Genomic DNA, 19,769 nt, shown 5'->3' with positions numbered 1-19,769 from the left:
GCACAACACTGGTCTACAACACACATCTGGATCCTCTGATCCTGCAGCCTGTCATCATCCTCCTCTCACAGCTTTACTGGGGAAAGCAGCCGCTGAGAAGCTGCAGCTTCACTGGAAACACTGGATCTTTGATAGACACTGGTTTTAGGAGAAAACTGCTGGAAGCAGCAGGACCGACTCCAACCTCCACTGACCTGAGAGTCTGCAGCTGGTAGTGTGGACTCTGCAGCAGAGCAGACAGCTGCTCCACATCTGCAGCCTGCAGGTCGTTGTCACTCAGGTCCAGATGTTTCAGGTGGGAGGGGTTGGACTTCAGAGCTGAGACCAGAGAAGAACAGCTGATCCCTGACAGACCACAGAACTCCAACCTGAACAAAGACACCAAAGAAGAAGAAACCAGAGCAGCCTGATGGTCAGTGTGGATCAGCAGGAGATCAGCCTGATGTCTGCAGGTTAGTGTCAACACAACTTTCACATCAGATTCATCTGAACACAAAACTAAAACATGTCTGACCTCAGAGTCTCCAGTCTGCAGTCTGGACTCTCCAGGAAACCACACAGATGTTTCACTCCTGAATCCTGCAGGTCGTTGTCACTCAGGTCCAGATGTTTCAGGTGGGAGGGGTTGGACTTCAGAGCTGAGACCAGAGAAGAACAGCTGATCTCTGACAGACCGCACCACTTCAACCTGAACAAAGACACCAGAGAAGAAGAAACTTTAGGTTATTTCCATGACCCCGGTTCTCTGAGTAATGAGTGAGATGTCTCACTATGGGATGTTCCGCTGCTTTAATCTCATTGGCTGTTGAGACGCTGATGGAGGACCTGGTGGAGGACCTGGTGGAGGACCTGGTGGAGGAGGACCTGGTGGAGGACCTGGTGGAGGAAATGGTGGAGGACCTGGTGGAGGACCTGGTGGAGGACCTGGTGGAGGACCTGGTGAAGGACCTGGTGGAGGACCTGGTGGAGGACCTGGTGGAGGACCTGGTGGAGGGACCTGGTGGAGGAGGACCTGGTGGAGGGACCTGGTGGAGGGACCTGGTGGAGGACCTGGTGGAGGACCTGGTGGAGGAGGACCTGGTGGAGGACCTGGTGGAGGACCTGGTGGAGGACCTGGTGGAGGGACCTGGTGGAGAGGGACCTGGTGGAGGGACCTGGTGGAGGACCTGGTGGAGGACCTGGAGGAGGACCTGGTGGAGGAGGACCTGGTGGAGGACCTGGTGGAGGACCTGGTGGAGGAGGACCTGGTGGAGGACCTGGTGGAGGAGGACCTGGTGGAGGACCTGGTGGAGGACCTGGTGGAGGAGGACCTGGTGGAGGACCTGGTGGAGGAGGACCTGGTGGAGGACCTTGTGGAGGACCTGGTGGAGGGACCTGGTGGAGGACCTGGTGGAGGACCTGGTGGAGGGACCTGGTGGAGGACCTGGTGGAGGACCTGGTGGAGGACCTGGTGGAGGACCTGGTGGAGGGACCTGGTGGAGGACCTGGTGGAGGACCTGGTGGAGGAGGACCTGGTGGAGGACCTGGTGGAGGAGGACCTGGTGGAGGACCTTGTGGAGGACCTGGTGGAGGGACCTGGTGGAGGAGGACCTGGTGGAGGACCTGGTGGAGGACCTGGTGGAGGAGGACCTGGAGGAGGACCTGGTGGAGGACCTGGTGGTGGAGGACCTGGTGGTGGGACCTGGTGGAGGAGGACCTGGTGGAGGAGGACCTGGTGGAGGACCTGGTGGAGGACCTTGTGGAGGACCTGGTGGAGGAGGACCTGGTGGAGGACCTGGTGGAGGACCTGGTGGAGGACCTGGTGGAGGACCTGGTGGAGGAGGACCTGGAGGAGGACCTGGTGGAGGACCTTGTGGAGGACCTGGTGGAGGAGGACCTGGTGGAGGACCTGGTGGAGGGACCTGGTGGAGGACCTGGTGGAGGACCTGGTGGAGGGACCTGGTGGAGGAGGACCTGGTGGAGGACCTGGTGGAGGACCTGGTGGAGGACCTGGTGGTGGAGGACCTGGTGGTGGGACCTGGTGGAGGACCTGGTGGAGGACCTGGTGGAGGAGGACCTGGTGGAGGAGGACCTGGTGGAGGACCTTGTGGAGGACCTGGTGGAGGACCTGGTGGAGGACCTGGTGGAGGAGGACCTGGAGGAGGACCTGGTGGAGGACCTGGTGGAGGAGGACCTGGTGGAGGACCTGGTGGAGGACCTGGTGGAGGACCTGGTGGAGGACCTGGAGGAGGACCTGGTGGAGGACCTGGTGGAGGACCTGGTGGAGGACCTGGTGGAGGACCTGGTGGAGGACCTGGTGGAGGGACCTGGTGGAGGAGGACCTGGTGGAGGGACCTGGTGGAGGACCTGGTGGAGGAGGACCTGGTGGAGGACCTGGTGGAGGACCTGGTGGAGGACCTGGTGGAGGACCTGGTGGAGGAGGACCTGGTGGAGGACCTGGAGGAGGACCTGGTGGAGGACCTGGTGGAGGACCTGGTGGAGGGACCTGGTGGAGGACCTGGTGGAGGACCTGGTGGAGGACCTGGTGGAGGACCTGGAGGAGGACCTGGTGGAGGACCTGGTGGAGGACCTGGTGGAGGACCTGGTGGAGGACCTGGTGGAGGACCCGGTGGAGGACCTGGTGGAGGACCTGGTGGAGGACCTGGAGGGGGACCTGGTGGAGGACCTGGTGGAGGACCTGGTGGAGGACTCCAGGAGGCTCCTGGCAGTGGAGGGACGAGGCCCCGGGGACCGGGCTCCTGGCAGATGCTGCTCACATCTCCATCCCCAGAGGACACGGAGGCTGCGGGCGGTGCAGCCCGAGCCGGAGTGATGAAGAGCTCGTCCTCGTCTTCATCCTCTGACATGAGGAGGTCCCAGGTGTCTTCTTCATCGTCTCCATAGTCCAGTTCCAGGACGTCTTCCTCCTGCGGGGCGGGGGTGGAGCTGGGAGCCCCAGCCCACGCTAACCTCCGGTTCCTCCACCAGGTGGGAGAAAGGAGCTGCTGTGCTAACACTCGGTACTGGAGCAGCCGTGGTGAGGCGTCGTGACGGCGCCAACCGAGCCGGGGAGGGCGAGGAAAGCACAACATTCCAGCTGGAGGGAACGACGCAGCAGATAAACACATCCAAGGCTGGTTAGCGCCCGGAGACAGAAGCTAGTGAGATCTGTCTGGGGACAGTTCAGCTAAGCCCAGGACGCCAGATGAGCTCCGAGTGAGAAGAGGAGGTTGAATGACGTGGTGTCGTCAACAATGGATATCTAAGGTAGCTGGTGCTACCTGCGGCGAACGGACGCGTTTCAGCCAATCAGCATTGGTGTAATGAGATTAATGCAGCGGGGCATCCCATAGTGAGACATCGGGAGAAATATTATGAAAGACAACCAGAGCAGTCAGATGGTCAGTGTGGATCAGCAGGAGATCAGCCTGATGTCTGCAGGTTAGTGTCAACACAACTTTCACATCAGATTCATCTGAACACACAACTAAAACTGAAACTAAAAATGTCTGACCTCAGAGTCTCCAGTCTGCAGTCTGGACTCTCCAGGAAACCACACAGATGTTTCACTCCTGAATCCTGCAGGTTCTGGTTCCAGCTCAGGTCCAGATGTTTCAGATGTTTCAGGTGGGAGGGGTTGGACTTCAGAACTGAGACCAGAGAAGAACAGCTGATCTCTGACATCCTGCAGTCCTCCAACCTGAATGAAGAATAAAAGATGTGAGCTGAACCACCAGGATGCAGGTTCCAACAGTCCAACAGAACCAGTGAAAAAGAGCTTCATCAATATTCATGACATCATGCTGCTGCTCCAATAAAGACGTAGTGACTTCAGCTCTGCAGCTCTGCAGCTCCACCAGTGGATCATCCATACAAACTCATGTTGTGTTGGAATATCTCAGTCGGTACAAACGTTAGAATCTCAGTGTTTGGATCAGATGAAACATGTTGGACAGATGAAGATGAAGATGTTTGTAGACGATGCTGCACGATCTCTGCACAAACAAACATTCTGCTGCACAGGTTCAGTTCATGTTGGGATGGAATGAAGACGTCTTTGTTGAGGGAACATCGTTCACCACTCTGTACTGCACACTTGTGCTCAACGGAGAGGAAAGCAGCCTGCAGACACTTCAGCTGGTTTCTAATGATGTCAGGAGCAGATGAGTCCAGAGACCAGGATGGTTCAGAGCAGCAGGTGTTTGTGGCTGCAGGACTCACAACTGTTACAACTTCAGTCAAAGAACAAACCTCAGAGTCTCCAGTCTGCAGTCTGGACCACCCAGGAAACCACACAGCTGCTTCACATCTGAATCCTGCAGCTCCTTCTCACTCAGGTCCAGATGTTCCAGATCAGACGGGTTGGACTCCAGAACTGAGACCAGATCATCACATCTGATCTCTGACAAACTGCAGCGCTCCCACCTGGAGAAAGAATAAAACACAGATAAACATCTAGATGAGTGTTTCCTCCTCCTCCGTTCAGGGGGGTGTGGTGGCAACACTGGAGCTTCACAGTCACAAGGTTCCTGGTCCAAATCCTGGCCCGGTTCTTTCTGCCTGGCGTTTCCAGGATCTTCCCTCATGTTCACTCAGAAACTCCACAGTTCAGAAACACGTCTGTCAGGATTCTTGAAGCTTCCACATTAAACGCAGGACGGAGATACCGGGTCGTCTCTTTGATCAGATGATCATTTTTAACGACAGCCAACAAAGTACTACGTTTACTTTCAGGAATGTGGTAACAAAGTATTCTAGAATAGTGGTGAGTACTCTGATTACTATCGGGGGATCATGGAGACCCTGTATGGACTTGGGAATGCAGGACTGGACTTTTACTGGTTCTGTTGCTGCCGTCAAATTCAACATTTATCAATGTTTTGGTGTTTTCATCAGAATTATTATAATTATTTTATCATATTTCAGTTAATAATGGATGAAACACAAATGACAGACTTATCACAATCAAACAGAAGTGATTGTAGGAGGAGAAGAGGTTCTGGAGAACTCCATACAGGACCTGCATTATCCCACTGATAGTAATAAGAGTATTAAACACTATTCAACAATATTCCTGAAAGTAAACAAATTGTTTTGTTGTTCAAAACTACATTTGACTCTCTCAGCTGATTATACGTCTTACTTTTAGCTCGGCGGAGTCACAGATGTGACTTATTTTACAGTGTTTGGAGCATCTTCATGAAGGAAAGCAGCAGTTTGGTCTTGTTGATTGTGAGATGTGATATCTGACATAACGATGCTGAACATCTTCTGCTCCAGGATCTGGTGTGGACTGTCTGAGGGAGCAGCAGCAGGAAGAGCTGCTGGTCCTTTCACTGGATCACAACTGTATCTACTTATTACAGATAACATCTATTTTCATGGAATAAAGGTTGGGATGATCAGAGTGGTGTTGATTGACAGACTAATGTTACTTCCTGTTGCTTCTTTCCTCCTGCTGCTCTCTGCAGCCTCTGCTGCTCCTCCCTCCACAGACGCCACACATGTTAAAGGTTGATGGGAAAACCTGCGTGGTGCTGGTTCTGGCGTGGAGACCAGTTTATCAACGAGCGTTTGTCTCCGTTCCTCCAGAACCAGGACAACAACGGCTGCAGGAAGCTTCTGAACGTCACTCATGAGTTCTGGACCGGGGAGCTGCTGACTGAGAGAGCTGTTGGACGCTTCCATTGTTGACTCAAGCAACACTTTTACTCTACAATATGTTCACATGTGGGACGGTGCGCTGCAGTGAATGTGCAGCAGCAGCGGAGCCCGGGGGAGAACGTCTGCTGTAAAGAGATACGGCCGTACCGACAAACCCCGACCTCACAGCGACTACAGCGGTCCATGAAGAACCTTCTGTAGGGAGATGAAGAGTTTCCTGCCAGCTGATCACCCTCATCATCCTCACCTCTTCCTCTTCTATTTAAACCGTCTGCAGCTCTCACTCTGCCAGATTGGGTTTGTGGTCTCCCTGCAGATACCGGTCTCCAGCAGTTCTCCTGGGACTGCTATGCTGGACCGGATCTGTGTCCTTGGACCTGTTTCAGGTCCAGCCCTGATCGCTACGTCTGTCTGAGCTTATCTGTCTGTCTTGGGTTCTGGCCCTGGCCCGCTGTTCCTGGATCCGTCTTCTGCCTCACACTAACCGAACTACAGACCGTCCTGGTCTCTGGACCGGTGGCCCGTCCCTGCACGGTCCCCATCTCCCTCTCCTGATCCCCTCTGATTCCTATTTGGATCAATAATTATTTAGATGAGGGTTCTTTACTCCTGGTCAGCCGTCATTCCAGCCCAGTCCCTGAAACCTGAACAACATGTTAGTTTGTTAGCCGTCAGCAGAAACCCGTCTTCCTTCAGGACGTGTGTGGTCTGTGTCTTCAGGGGGGTCTGTCTCCGTCAGAGATGTGCTTTCATAGAGGATTTAAACATGAATATGTAACTCACTTCTGTCTGGTTCTGTCAGGTTCTGTCTGGACCTGGAGCTGCTTCCTGACAGCAGGAACACACATGTGTGACGGTGAGGTGTGTGTGATTCTAACAGAACACACATGTGTGACGGTGAGGTGTGTGTGGTTCTAACAGAACACACATGTGTGACGGTGAGGTGTGTGTGGTTCTAACAGAGAGAAGCAGCAGGAGGTTCAGACGATCAACACCTGAAACTCCTTCACCTGGACTGACGGAGTCTTCTCTGTTTGAGGAAACCAAAACCTCCAGAAAACTCCAAAAGCTCCAGTCAGAACCGACCTGAGAGTCTGCAGCTGGTAGTGTGGACTCTGCACCAGATCAGATAGCTGCTCCACATCTGCAGCCTGCAGCTTGTAGTTGAATCTCAGGTCCAGATGTTTCAGGTGGGAGGGGTTGGACTTCAGAGCTGAGACCAGAGAAGAACAGCTGATCTCTGACAGACCGCAGCACTGCAAGCTGCACAAAGACACCAGAGAAGAAGAAACCAGAGCAGTAAGATGGTCAGTGTGGATCAGCAGGAGATCAGCCTGATGTCTGCAGGTTAGTGTCAACACAACTTTCACATCAGATTCATCTGAACACACAACTAAAACATGTCTGACCTCAGAGTCTCCAGTCTGCAGCCTGGACTCTCCAGGAAACCACACAGATGTTTCACTCCTGAATCCTGCAGCTGGTTCCAGCTCAGGTCCAGATGTTTCAGATGTTTCAGATGGGAGGGGTTGGACTTCAGAGCTGAGACCAGAGAAGAACAGCTGATCTCTGACAACACGCAGCCCTCCAACCTGAAGGAAGAAGAAACAGCTGATGACTTCTGTAACCGTGTTGAAATAAATGTTTCAGAAAACATATTTGTATAAATAAGTTCATAGTTAAACAGCTCTGAAGTTGAAATGTTAAGAAGTCCTTGACCAGCAATAATGTTTTGGTATTGTTCACTAAGTGATGTTTTTAAGGTTAATGTCACTGAAAATGCTGAAATGCTGAAACAAAAAGTGTAAAATGGAAAGGCAGTGGTTCTCTTGTAAGTCTGTAGACTCTTATTGTGCATGGAAAACTCTAGTCTATAAAAAAGCCCTTTGCACAGCTAGAACAGCTCATTACTCATGGTGGATAGAGGATAATAAAAATAACCCACGTTTTCTGTTCAGCGCTGTAGCCAGGCTGACAAAGAGACTCAACTCTGTTGAGCTGAGCTTCCTGCAGCTCTCAGTAGAAACGACTTTATGAGCTTCTTTAGCAGTAAAATATCAGGATCAGAGTAGAAATCAACCAGGACGACCCGGTAGCTGCTGTGGGCGTTTCTTCAGCGTTAGCGACTTCCTCAGGCTCTGACTTGACTCTACACTGCTTCGATCCTGTAGACCTCCCCGAGCTGACCTCAGTCGTCAATAGAGCTCAATCATCCACATGTTTGATAGACCCCGGCCCGACTACTAAAAAATGTTTTTTCTCTTGTTGAGAAAAATCAAGCAGAGAGATCACGTCTCTCCGGTGTTGGCCTCACTCCACTGGTCCCCGTAAAACCTGGAATCCAATTAAAATGGTATTACTTGTGTATAAAGTCATAAACGGCCTAACTCCACGATATTTGCAGGACCAGGGGCCTCATCTATAAAGCTTGCTTGCGCAGAAAAAGCGCCTGAAAGTTGCGGAAGCCGCCATCTACGCAAAGCCTCGGATCTAAAAAAAAAAAACTAACCGAAAAATCTGCTTATCTTTACCTCCCGTAAGAATTTACTTAAGACACGGGGAACTGGCGACGCAGGCTGTGAGGTGGTGAAATGAAGCCAGATTCATGTCATAATCTTAATAATGTCATCACATATCACAACATATATCAGACTTATGATAAAATAGCGCTGATCGTGTCCCTCTGTGTGTGAAGCCCAGTGTCAGTCAGGACTCTGCTGCTGCTGCTGCAGCCGCGGTGAGACGCCGGGAACCTCCTTCACCCACCGCTTTAGGACAGAACAAATTAGGGGCTTCTTAGAGCGTTTAGGGGCTCCACGGAGCCCCTCATTTCTTCCCTAAAGGGACACAGATTTTTTTATATATATAATGAGTTTTACGCGCGTGTGAAACCTTTAGGTACGGGTGTAAGCCTAAATTAGGGTCCCGCGTTAAAACTACGCAGAGCCTACGCCGTAGGGTACGCGGCGACGCGCATTACGCCGTAGGCTCTGCGTTGGTGACGCGGAACCATAAATCAGCCCTGAGCAGCTCTGAGGGGAGACGGGAGAGGAGGAGGGGGAGCGGGGGGTGAAGCGGGGCTGCCGGCCTGTTCTCGCACAGGGTGTGTCGATGATTTGCAATTAATGGCTGATCCTACCGTTAGTTTTTAAACTGTAAAAAGTTGGGGGGACAAAAACATTTTGAAAAGACGGGGGGACATACCCCCCCCTGTTGCGCCGGGGCACTCACGGCGTTCCGCGCAGCAACGGCGTGCTGCCACTCACTCGCTGTATTTTATACTATTTATTTTTCTACTTTTACTGTGACCACAAAATAATGTCGTTTTCCTGTCCTCCACCTCATCCTCAACATCTCGATCTCAGATCTCAGTGAAATTCAGTGTCACGGTGGCTGGACACCCTCTCATTCATTCTGACGCCAAACAGACTGCAGGAAGCCACTTCACATGCTCAGTAGGCTCATTCATATGCATTTATGGTAAAAAGTGGGCGTGTAGATGGCGGGATATTAGGCGGATTCAGCTGCGCAGCTTTCCAGCTGGACTGTGATTCATAAAGCGAACATTGCGTGCAAGATTGCGTGCACATGGTTTTATTGATCCAGATTTTTTTTTGCGCCCGCCATTTTCGGCTTTTGGGTGTACGTGCACTTTTAGTATGACTCCTACGCAGTCCATTTTAAATGAGGCCCCTGATAGTTCCTCATGTTCCTAACAGAGTTCTCCGTTCTCAGAGTTCAGGTTTACTACTAGTTCCTAGAGGATCCACATGTAGATCTGGAGGACGGGTCTCCTGCTACCAGGAACCGTTACTATGGAAACAACTTCCAGTTTGGGTTCAGGAGGCCGACACCACCTCCACCTTTAAAAGGTAGTGTTCAGTAAACCTCTAGTTAGTATTCAGTAAACCTCTAGTTAGTGTTTAGAAAACCTCTAGTTAGTGTTTAGTAAACCTCTAGTTAGTGTTCGGTAAACCTCTAGTTAGTGTTCAGTAAACCTCTAGTTAGTGTTCAGTAAACCTCTAGTTAGTGTTCAGTAAACCTCTAGTTAGTGTTTAGTAAACCTCTAATTAGTGTTCAGTAAACCTCTAGTTAGTGTTTAGTAAACCTCTAGTTAGTGTTTAGTAAACCTCTAGTTAGTGTTCAGTAAACCTCTAGTTAGTATTCAGTAAACCTCTAGTTAGTGTTTAGTAAACCTCTAGTTAGTGTTTAGTAAACCTCTAGTTAGTGTTCAGTAAACCTCTAGTTAGTGTTTAGTAAACCTCTAGTTAGTGTTTAGTAAACCTCTAGTTAGTGTTTAGTAAACCTCTAGTTAGTGTTTAGTAAACCTCTAGTTAGTGTTCAGTAAACCTCTAGTTAGTGTTTAGTAAACCTCTAGTTAGTGTTTAGTAAACCTCTAGTTAGTGTCAGTAAACCTCTAGTTAGTGTTTAGTAAACCTCTAGTTAGTGTTCAGTAAACCTCTAGTTAGTGTTTAGTAAACCTCTAGTTAGTGTTTAGTAAACCTCTAGTTAGTGTTCAGTAAACCTCTAGTTAGTATTCAGTAAACCTCTAGTTAGTGTTTAGTAAACCTCTAGTTAGTGTTTAGTAAACCTCTAGTTAGTGTTCAGTAAACCTCTAGTTAGTGTTTAGTAAACCTCTAGTTAGTGTTTAGTAAACCTCTAGTTAGTGTTTAGTAAACCTCTAGTTAGTATTCAGTAAACCTCTAGTTAGTGTTTAGTAAACCTCTAGTTAGCTCTTGTAGTTTGTTGTCCTGGTCTGCCCCCCCCTTCTCTTCTCTTCTGTGATGTTTGCCCACCCTTAAGATCCAGGTCCTGGTCCAGGTTTCTTCCCTCCTAAAGGGGAGTTTTTACCTGCCAGTGTTTATCTTTATGTAATAATTGCTCGGTGGTCAAGTTCTGGTCTAGTGGGGTGTAGTGGGGAGGGGGGCGGAGTTACAGCTGTGGGAGAGGATGCAGGACGTCTGCTGCAGGATGACACGTGTTATCTGCTGTGACGGGAGACTCTCAGGTGTCCGACCAGGACTCTCAGAAACTGAAGTGGTGGTAGAGTCGGTCAGTTCAAGTCACTCATTCAACGAAGACGTTGACCGAGTTGCTGCTAAGACAGTCCTAATTGCTTGGCATGGACTTTGTTAAGAGGCTAGCGGCCTGCAGGCTAAATCGACAGAGCCCGGGTGGATCTGTGAGCCTGACGGAGAAGTGATGGAGCCTGACAGCGTCGCCGTGAGAGGGGACGGACGGAGGCGACCGTGAGGCTGAGTCATCTCTGCAACTGCTGGATATCTCTGCTCATCCTCCAAGACTGGGGTGGTGCAACGTCTCTGAAGGGACTGTTGTCTTATTCAGCCTTCGTTTGTTGGTGGCTGCAACTTTTGGACATTTGAGTATTACTTTATTTTACTGCCGGCTATAAGTTAATTATCTGGGCCCAAAGGACCTCTCTGAGTTTGATAGAGACCATTCTGAATGCTTTTATCAGCCTGAGGGTTGGAAGTGTTTCTGAATAGTTTTGAAAACAATATTTAACTGCTATTTCTGTTTTCTTTAAGTAAATGTTTTATAATTTTCCTGATATATGTGTTTTTTTTTTTCTCTTTTGATATTTTTGATCATTTTAGTAGTTAATGCAAATTGGCAGTAATTTTAGGTTTAACGGTTTAAAGAGTGAAAAGTAAGTCCAGAGACATTGGATGACTTGTAATTGTATGCTGAAGTGCAGGAATTCATGATTGAAGAGTCCCTCATAGTGAAAGACTATATTAGTTAAAGGTGAACGATCGCTTGCACATCAGGTGAATTCTGTTGACTTTATTGAAGGAACCCCAAGTTCTCTGAAGGTTCAACGAACTCAGGTCAGCACCTCGTTCTGGTCACATCCACTGGAGAGGCGCTACACTTCCACTTACACTGCACTTTAAACTTCAACTCCAACTTTTACACTTTAAACATCATCACACATCTCTTCCAGGAGAGAAGGGAGAAATGAACTTCTGGACATGTTTAATTAAATCAATTATACTATATTGACCTCTAAAGGGAACTGATGGTTGCAGCAGAAAGAGTCAGTAAGTGCATTTACATGGGAAGTTTAATTCCTCTTTAATTCAGAATTAAAGTTAAATCTGATTTAAAATGAGTAAAAATTACCATGTAAACACCTAATACCAAATGAAAATGGCTATTCAGAATTAAACCTAATTCCGAAGTAAGTGGCTGGTTTATTCCGATTTTAAATCCGAATAAAATAATTCCACGATCATGTATACACTCATTCCTCTTTAAATTAATTCTGGCTCGTTCTCTCGCCCGTCTGTCTCCATGGCGCTTATATTCCACACTGGGCTGGTTTTCCAAACAAAGTTTCAAGATGGCTGCACGCAGTAAACGCTGGTCAAGAGCAGAGACCATTTATTTAATAGATAGCTTGGAGGACCTGGAAATAATTAAAAGAACAGATGGGAGGAAACAGAAAAATTGTGAGCTTTTCAAAGTTGTAGCGGCTAAGTTAGTTTTTATTCCGGTAGACGTAACATCCGGTCCGCCCCCCCTATCCAATCAGAACCTTCCCAACCCCCAGACCTTAAGAGGAATTGGATAAAGCCGATCAAACGTGTTTTCAATGTAAACCTCAATTCAGAATTACTATTTCCATGTAAACTCGAAGAAAAATAGTTTAATTCTGAATTATTTAATTCTGAATAATTCATTCCGAATTAAAAAACATCATGTAACCGTGGCCAATGTTACAGAGTAACTAGAAAGAGTCTTTCTAGAAGTTTCCAGGTGTGTTCAGGAATGATCTCCTGCAGCCGTCTGTATGACGGAGAACCTGAAGACGTCTCTGACTTCACACACTCCTTAGTTTCATCTGTGTTTGTGGAGGATCTGTTTGGACGGACTTTTCAAAGTGTCTACGATGGTTTAAATCTGTGAACTGACCTCAGAGTCTCCAGTCTGCAGTCTGGACTCTCCAGGAAACCCCACAGACGTTTCACTCCTGAATCCTGCAGCTTGTTCAGACTCAGGTCCAGATGTTCCAGATGGGAGGGGTTGGACTTCAGAGCTGAGCCCAGAGAAGAACAGCTGATCTCTGACAGACCGCAGTCCTGCAACCTGAATGAAGAAGAAACACCAGTTTAAACTTCAACTCCAACTTTTACACTTTAAACATCATCACACATCTCTTACAGGAGAGAAGAGAGAAATAAACGTCTGGACATGTTTAATTACATTAATTATACTATATTAACCTCTAAAGGGAAGTGATGGTTGCAGCAGAAAGAGTCAGTGTTACAGAGTCATTAGAAAGAGTCTTTCTAGAAGTTTGCAGGTGTGTTCAGGAATGATCTCCTGCAGTCGTCTGTATGACGGAGAACCTGAAGACGTCTCTGACTGAACACACTCCTTAGTTTCATCTGTGTTTGTGGAGGATCTGTTTGGACGGACTTTTCAAAGCGTTTACGATGTTTTAAATCTGTGAACTGACCTCAGAGTCTCCAGTCTGCAGTCTGGACTCTCCAGGAAACCACACAGATGTTTGACTCCTGAATCCTGCAGGTAGTTCAGACTCAGGTCCAGATGTTCCAGATGGGAGGGGTTGGACTTCAGAGCTGAGCCCAGAGAAGAACAGCTGATCTCTGACAACACGCAGTCCTGCAATCTGAACAAAAAGTAAGTTCTTCAAATATCAACTTTGTCATCAAGTTCATGTGGGTCATCACTGGTATCGGGACTTTATAAAACAGGTTTAAAAGTTCTATGTCCATGATGTTGGTTCCTGTTTGTTCCTCTGACATGTTCACCTTTTAATGAACATCCTGAAGTTTTCTGCTAGAATTGAATAGAATAGAATAGAATAGAATATAATAGAATAGAATAGAATAGAACAGAACAGAGTTTACTGCCATTTGTACAAGTTAAAAACAGCTACCTAGGAAGTATTGTGCATGTCCCAGAGTCCCGGGGGGTTCATGGTTCTGAGTGAGAGAGTGGGGGTTCCCTCCTTGGTGTCCGGAGCCAACAGCCTTACAGTAGCTGGTAGAAGCTGTTGTAGAAGCTCTGTAGGTGCTGATGCTCAGGTTGTAGCCCCCCCACTGGAACAGACCATGGAGGGTGGCGTCGGTCCCTGAGGGGGCTCTGTGCTGGTTGTCAGTCTGCACGCCTTCCAGTCATCTTCAGGTTTCTCTCTTGTATGTGTTTATGTTTTGTTCAAATAAAGGACTTTGCTGCCCTCTGTCACCTTTGGGTCTCCTGCTTTTGGGTTCTGTAATCTCACCTCATGACAAAACCTGCAGCTGTTTTAAAACTAGTTCAGACTCAGGAAACTGCAGACTACAAACACAAGAAAGTACAAAGTACTTATCAAACATGTACTCTGACCTGATGTACTGGGACTTCAGACCCGTGGCACTCACTTCAGTTTCCATGAAGAGTCTGGAGAAGCTGGTCCTCCGACAGCTCAACTCTGTGCTGCCAGACACTGTTGACCTCTTCAGTTTGCCTACCGCTCCAACAGATCAGTGGATGATGCGGTGGCATTGGCACTTCAATTCTGCAACACCTGGGGCCTCATGGACAAAACGTGTGGCGCATGAAAAATGTGCGTACGCCACTTTCTACGCTCACGGTCGAATGTTCAAAAAGTGATTTGAACGTGGAAAGTTGAGGTCTTTCACACACACATCATGTCTGGCGTACGCACATTTCAGAGGTTTTGTCCATTGGCGACACTCACTGGTGATGCAGTGAAGTGCAGAATATGAGGAAACGTGACGTCATCAGTAAGTTCACGACCACACGTGAAGGACACGACATTGCCATTGAGGGTGGAGGTGGCACCGCGGTACGTGGCCCCTTCCAGGTCGACCGGATGGTCAACCCAGCGGCGGTACGACTGCGGCTCCCGGACTCCATGAAGGTCCATCCCACCTTTCACGTGTCCCTGGTAAAGCCGGTGGTGGAGTCTGACCTGTCACCCCCAGCCGACGATCCTCCCCCGGTCCGGATCGTGGATGGAGCACCGGCATACACCGTTTGGGAGATGTTGGACGTCCGCCGCAGAGGTGGAGGGTTCCAGTACCTCGTGGACTGGGAGGGGTACGGCCCGGAGGAGCGGTTATGGATCCCACGACGACATATCTTGGACAAAGACCTCCTCCGGGCCTTCTACCACGACCACCCCGACAGGCCCGGTAAGGCGCCAGAGGGCGCCAAAGCCTGGTCAGACTTGGCCGGAGCTGATCCTGATCACTTTCTCCACAACTATTCAGCCTCATCATCCAGCCTGCTCATAAACCTCCCACAAGCTGCGGTGTCAGATTATTCTCCTGCTCAGAGCCCCGCACTCCGCCTGTTTTCCTGAACTTGCCTTGCCGCTACTTTGTCATTATCATTTATCATTATTATTATTATTATTATTATTATTATTATTATTATTATTATTATTATTATTATTATTATTATTATTATTATTATCACCATCAATATCTACTCTATATATTATTATCATATCATTATTATTACAACAAACATATTGCATCTTCTTTTATTCATTAGCGTAACTAATGAAGTGTATGAAAACACTCTCACGTGTCGCAGGTGGTGCTAATTGAACTATTGAAGAGAAGACTGGATTACCGGTAGAACGTTTTGGGCTAAACGATGCAATGCTGTTAGGCTTTCTTTTGGCGTCTCTTTTTAATACGAACTGGTTAAACTGGTGAAATTTTGCAGTGGATAGCCTGAGTAAGTAAGGACGTACCGTTTTTATGGTGACAAAAGAAGCATCATGGTGATCTCTGCTTGTTGCCTCCGAGTTCCGACACATTCACTCCGCTGAGTGCGCGCACACACCCATGTCGGGGCAGCGGAGTTTCTCTCAATGAAGTCGGCGTCGATCAGAGTAATTTGTGGTTATTATCAGTACAAGCAGAGCGAATCACAACTTTAATGAGTGCGGTTCAGTTTGACATTATTATCAGTCTGTGAGAAAAACATGTAATTTTATTAAAATCGAAAAATAATATTTATAGGCTATAAAAATAATGGTCATTAAAGTAGCCGGCTGGACTTAATTGTGTAGTCGGCTATATGGCCGGTAGCCGGCGCTTGTGGAAAGCCCTGAAAGCAGAAGTAAAATGTACAATAAATCTCTCATCTACCTGGTAAATGTCCTGTATTTAACGGTGATGCAACTCAGGGTCCTCAGCTATACAAGGACATTGTATACCGGTGTATATATTTTTGTATTATATGTACATTGTTGTTATTGCAATATATGTTAATTGTTGTTATATAGTTATTTATCCTTGCCTGACTTTGGGAGAACGAAAGAAAGAATTCCAATGTACCGGTACCGTCTGGTGCAAATGCTAATAAACCTCTATTCTATTCTATTCTATTCTATTCTATTCTATTCTATTCTATTCTATTCTATTCTATTTTATTCTATTAGAGACAGAACTTTTGGAGACAGTTCCATCTTTGGAGGATGATAAGTGGATAAATGTGGAAACATCTCCAGTGGACTGACCTCAGAGTCTCCAGTCTACAGTTTGGACTCTCCAGTCCACCAGACAGAAGCTTCACTCCTGAATCCTTCAGGTCCTGGTTCTTACTCAGGTCCAGTTCTGTCAGATGGGAGGGGTTGGACTTCAGAGCAGACGCAACAACTTCACAGTGAGTCTCTGAGAGTTCACAATCAACAAATCTGTGATGAGAGAAAACATGATGTCAGTTGTAATAAAGTCTGATTTAAAGCCAGACTGACCCACAGGAGTTACAGGACGGTGCAGGAGATCACAGAACCAGAGTTACTAGAATTAAAGTCACGTACCAAGTACAACTGTGTCCAGATAAAACTATTGTAGGTTTACAACTCTGAGCCGTTTAAACTTGTAAACTTCTTCACTCTCTGTAAAACCCCTCTCTCTCTGTAAAACTGTCTGTAAGTTCACATCAACAAAACTCCCCGGTGGTTCTGATGTTTCATATTTCTCCGTTACATAGATTCATCTCTGAGCAGCTAAAACATCAACTAGATCAAGTGTTTGAAACATGAACCTCTGGTTGACGTGACTTGAGGTGACCCAGAATAAAACAAACACATCTGACTTCAAAAGTTTTCATTTTCAAGATCAAAACAAGAATTGAAGAAGTGAACTGCTAACTGATGGTGTTATTGATCCATCTGGACTCACCGAGCCTTTCTGCAGTTCCTCACAGCTGGAATCAGTCTCCATCCACCCCCTAGTGTTGTCTTGTACTTGTCCATGTCCAACTCATCCAGAACCTCCTCCGACATCTGCAGCATGTAGGCCAGAGCTGAACACTGGATATCAGAGAGTTTCTGCTCTGATCTGTTCTCTGACTTCAGGAACTCTTGGATCTGCTGATGAACTGAGAGGTCGTTCATCTCCACCAGACACTGGAAGATGTTGATGCTTCTGTCAGGAGAGATTCCATCAGTGTTCATCTTCTTCAGGTTGTTGATGACTCTCTGGATGGTTTCTGGATCGTTCTCCGTCAGGTTCAGCAGACCTCCTAACAGTCTCTGGTTGGACTCCACAGAAAGACCATGAAGGAAGCGGACAAACAGGTCCAGGTGGCCGTTTATACTCTTCAAGGATTTCCGCATGACTCTCTTCAGGAAGTTATCCAGAGAGGAGTATGTGTAGTCTTCTCCCAGGAAGTTCTCCAGCACATCTGTGTTTCCGGTGGAGTAACAGTGGAGCACGTAGACTGCAGCCAGGAATTCCTGGATGCTCAGATGAACAAAGCAGTAGACGGGTTTCTGGAAGACCTCACACTCTCTCCTGAAGATCTGGGTACAAACTCCTGAGTACACCGAGGCCTCTGGGACATCAAGACCACACTGCTCCAGGTCTTCTTGGTAGAACATGATGTTTCCTTTCTCCAGATGTTCAAACGCCAGCCTCCCCAGCTTCAGAAGAAGGTCCCTGTCAGCCTCCGTCAGCTCCTGTGGACTCGTCTCATGTCCCTCCTGGTACTTGTTCTTCTTCCTCTTGGTCTGGACCAGCAGGAAGTGGGAGAACATGTCAGTCAGGGTCTTGGGCAGCTCTCCTCTCTGCTCTGTGGTCAACATGTGGTCCAGAACTGTAGCAGTGATCCAGCAGAAGACCGGGAGTTGACACATGATGTGGAGGGTTCTGGATGTCTTCATGTGGGAGACGATGCTGCTGGACCGCTCTTCATCCCTGAACCTCCTCCTGAAGTATTCCTCCTTCTGGCCGTCGGTGAAGCCTCGTACTTCTGTCACCCTGTCCACGTGTTTGTGAGGGATCTGATTGGCTGCTGCAGGTCTGGAAGTGATCCAGATGAGAGCTGAGGGAAGCAGGTTCCCCTGGATGAGGTTGGTCAGCAGCACGTTGACCGATGAGCTCTGTGTGACGTCAGACACGACCGGACCGTTGTTGAAGTCCAGGGAACGTCTGCTTTCATCCAGGCCGTCAAAGATGAACAACGGTTTCCCGGCAGCCAGCTGCTCTGCTGTGAGCTTCTGTAACGATGGATGGAAAACCTGGATCAGCCTGAGAAGACTGAGCTGCTCATCTCTGATCAGGTGCAGCTCCCTGAACGAGAGCAGAATCACCACGGTGACGTCTTGGTTCTCCGAGCCCTCGGCCCAGTCCAGAGAGAACTTCTGAACCGAGAAGGTTTTCCCAGCGCCAGCGACGCCGTTGGTCAGAACCACTCTAATGGCTCCACGTTGGTCAGGTAAGGCTTTAAAGATGTCCTGGCACCTGATTGGAGCGTCATGGAGGCTCTTCCTCCTGGAAGCTGTCTCCAGCTGCCTCACCTCATGTTGGGTATCAACCTCTTCACTCAGTCCCTCTGTGATGAAGAGCTCCGTGTAGATCCTGTTGAGGGGGGTTCTACTTCCTGGTTCATCAGTTCCTTCAGTCACATGTTCACATCTGCTCCTCAGACTGGTCTTGTGTTCATCTAGGACCTCCTGCAGACCAGCATCTGCTGAAAGACAAGAAGAACTCTGAAACTACAGAACAAAAGTCTTTCCAGTTGTCAGAAATGATTCCATCAGCAGACAGAAGTTCAGTCTTACCTGGTACAGTTCTGCTCTGACTGGACGGCTGCTCCTCCACACCAACTCCTCTCCTCTTCCTCCCTCTGTGAACACATGTCTTCATCACTAAAGTCATTTCTGACTGTTGTAGAAAAACATCCAGATGAGTCAACAGTGTCCAGAAGCTCAGGTGGTCTCAGAGAGTAAAAGTGCGGCTGCTTTTCTGTTTGAATTCAGCCTCCAGACGGGAATAAAACTGATGCTTCTGGAAGAGCACATTCATTTATTTATGTGTATATGTTTTACATTCATAAGTTTATGTGTATGCCAGTAGTGGAAGAAAGAAAAACACCAGAAAAAATTAGGAAAACCAGTTTGACCGGGCGAGATCTTAGGATCCAGGATCGGTTTTCCTTTTCTTCTTCCACTTATTCTTCCAAGCGTTTTTTCATCCGTTAATGCGGCCCGGACCGTAACGTGCTCCTAGGCATGGCAGACATCAACACGTGCGTCTCCATCCTGCCTTCCATGGTTGTTAATTTTCTCCGTCAATAGGGTTACCGTGGCAATGCTAGACGGCAAAAAGATTCCTTCCTAATTTGCTCGGCCGTACTTTATCGCAGAGGCATCATTCAAACGTTCAAAGACTCTTTAGATATTATTTTTGAGTTTGTACATTCCTCCCCTTTAATCAATAAAGAAGAAACTGCAGATTTTCCTTATCTTGGTTTTTCCAGCCTCATAAAGGATGGATTTTCCATCTTCTTCCACTTGGACCGTGATCTGACAAAAGCACCTGGGGCTTTGTTAAGGTACAACTGCTCTGATTGAGTCTGAGTATTTAAGATTCCTACTTTTATCTTCTTCCCCCCGATTCTGACTAGAGTAATAATTGAGCAATGTTTTAATCGGTTTACCAAAAGCAACAGAGTTTTCTTATTGCAAATTGTAGATATTCCCATTTTTGTATTTGGGAAAGGTTGGTACTATTATTTATGTCTAATATCAATTCTTTGATGTTCATTCTTTAAGAAGGATGATTGAACTTCCAATGATCTTTCCTTTTCCTGCAGAGTCTGATTTG

General features: G+C 47.9%; 1 pseudogene; it reads right to left on the bottom strand.

Annotated features, from left to right (window-relative positions):
• Positions 1-65: 65 nt before the first annotated feature.
• LOC133423407 (NACHT, LRR and PYD domains-containing protein 12-like) lies at positions 66-18,821 on the bottom strand (annotated as a pseudogene).
• Between the last annotated feature and the right edge of the window lie 948 nt (positions 18,822-19,769).

The sequence above is a fragment of the Cololabis saira genome, chromosome 22, assembly GCF_033807715.1.
Source record: "Cololabis saira isolate AMF1-May2022 chromosome 22, fColSai1.1, whole genome shotgun sequence".
In the NCBI taxonomy this organism is placed as follows: Eukaryota; Metazoa; Chordata; class Actinopteri; order Beloniformes; family Belonidae; genus Cololabis; species Cololabis saira.
The sequence above is the reverse complement of the archived record's forward strand: the minus strand, read 5'-3'. Positions and strand labels throughout refer to the sequence as shown.